The 2,336-nt window shown below is 35.6% G+C and overlaps 1 long non-coding RNA gene across 1 annotated transcript; it reads left to right on the forward strand.

Annotated features, from left to right (window-relative positions):
- Positions 1–214: 214 nt before the first annotated feature.
- On the forward strand, positions 215–1,438 carry LOC138133636 (uncharacterized). Its single transcript, XR_011160457.1, has 3 exons — positions 215–339; positions 391–780; positions 1,199–1,438. It is a non-coding gene; the product is annotated as an uncharacterized lncRNA (long non-coding RNA).
- The last annotated feature ends 898 nt before the right edge of the window (positions 1,439–2,336 follow it).

Here is a 2,336-nt window from a genome sequence, read left to right on the forward strand (position 1 = left end):
GAAAAATGTCGCAAAAAAATTACGTTTTTGTTCCGTCTACTTCCCCAGATTGTGCAGTGTCCAATTTAATACCAGAAAAGTCCAAACGGCAGTACGATAAGTGTTACAATGACTTTAAAGGGCGGTGTAATAAAAATAATGTGAAAACGGTGTCGGAGAATGTTGTTTTGGCTTATTTACTGGAAAAATCAAAAACTGTGAAAAGTTCAACTTTATGGAGTACATATTCAATGTTGAAGCTCACGCTGAACATACGGGATGGCATTGGTGTTACGAAGTTTCTGAAATTGTACCTTTTTTGAAAAAAAGTCAGTTGGTTATCAGGTGAAAAAGTGTAAGGTATCGACACGAGACCAGACCAATTTGCTGTATAATCTGCCCTTTTTTTAGGTCATTTTAATCATGGGAATATTAGGAGCCATGCGAAGAGACGATGACGAACTAACCAAAATGTCTATCGATGACATCAAGGATGAACATTCTGTATTAATAGTGGCCGTTCCTGACACAAAAACTGACATAAAACGAACTTTTACTGTCACCAATCCAGAATTTGTAAGATTATACCGCAAATATGCAGCTCTTGTTCCGTGTACTCATCCAGAGTTAAAAAAAGATTATAAATTGTGCAGTGTCGCATTTGAAACCTGAAAAATCGAAACAGCAATATAAAAAATGTTACAGTGACTTTGAGACTGATGTAACAAGAAGAATGTGAAAACCCTGTCGGATAATGTTGCATTGGCTTACCTATTTACTGGAATTTATTTATTGTGGCAGGTAAACGTTAAATTCTGTTATAAGTTTTAGGTTATTTTAATCGTGGAAATATCAGATGCCGTGCGAAGAGACAAATAAACCAAAATGTCTGTTGATGCCATTCAGGATTCAGGATATGTTACTACTTACTAGTTACTACGGGGTGATCAATAAGGACTGTTTAAGTTGGTAACACTGAATCGTATTTTAAATCGTATAACAGGAGTAACTTCCGGTTGTTGGTGGCTTGTCGGTGTTAATGCTATACCTATTTCAGATATTTGTCAAATAAACCAACAAAACATATCCAGTTACAGTGTTATAAATAAAAATTTTCTTAATTGTATTGCCAACTTAAACAGTCCTTCTTGATCACCCGGTAGATATTTCCCTTTTTGACCGGTGGAAAATTAACCTAATTCATACGTGTCTGTTCTAGATCGATCTTTTTTACCGACTCGTCAATACGTCAATCATCGAATCATCAGGCGACCACTCCATTTGAAATTGGCGGGAACTTCAAACCGGATGAAAATTCTGTACTAATAGCGGCCGTTCCTGACACAAAAACTGGCATAAATCAAACTTTAACTGTACCCAATCCAGATTTTGTAAGATCACACCGCAAATATAGAGATAGATATGTTGTAATTGTGATAATAAATAAATATTGAAATGACTTTTACTTTTACGGCCGTCGTCAAGGCAACGGCTGCGAAATTCAATTTCGCGGCCTGCTCTAGGCACGCGAAGTGCTCATTTCGCGTACGGTTGCACACAAAAAATATTTTTTCCACAACTTTTTCGACAGTTTGGGATATTGAATTGTATCCTATCCGATAGTTTAACAAATCTTCCAACTTTGTTCCAAAAATAGTTTGAATATTTTCATCGGAACAAAAGTTAACAGGGGGTTGAAAAATTAGCATGTAAAACCCTATGGCCAGTCTTAAAAAAAACTCACGGTATATGCCAACAATTTATTATACAACATTCACAATTATTTCAAATTCGAAATGTCTATGAAAATCTGACATTTAAGTTGGCAATCAATAATCAATATTGTGATTTAGCATAATAAATCTATTTTAGGTTATAATTGAATTGTACTAAATCAATTACGGAATTGACAACAAGACGAATATTTAATAACGAAAGGTCATATGACGAGACCTGACGCCAAACTAACAAAAAAATATCTTGGCCTGCTGCGTGTTGAAATCAATCGTGAAAAGCTATTTTTTTTAATACAATTGCTCCTACTCGTACTTCATATTAGCTGTGATAACTGATAAGTGTCATAGGTAGACAGGCAACTATGTAAATACAGAAGCTTTGTGCGGGTGCCGGGTGGCATCGGAGAACAGCTAATTGAAAGCCGTCAAAGGGTCTGCAAATTGTTTTCTTGGTGTTGCATTTTTTAGGATATTTATGTGACTGAAGGCCAGACTAATAAACCGATGGGACACCAGATGAAGATGTTGGTACCGACTGTTTCATTGTAATTTTACCTTAAAAATGTTTTACCATAAGGGTCATTTTTGTCTCATTCATAATTCTTGTCAAATCAGGTAGAA

The sequence above is a fragment of the Tenebrio molitor genome, chromosome 6, assembly GCF_963966145.1.
Source record: "Tenebrio molitor chromosome 6, icTenMoli1.1, whole genome shotgun sequence".
Lineage (NCBI taxonomy): Eukaryota > Metazoa > Arthropoda > Insecta > Coleoptera > Tenebrionidae > Tenebrio > Tenebrio molitor.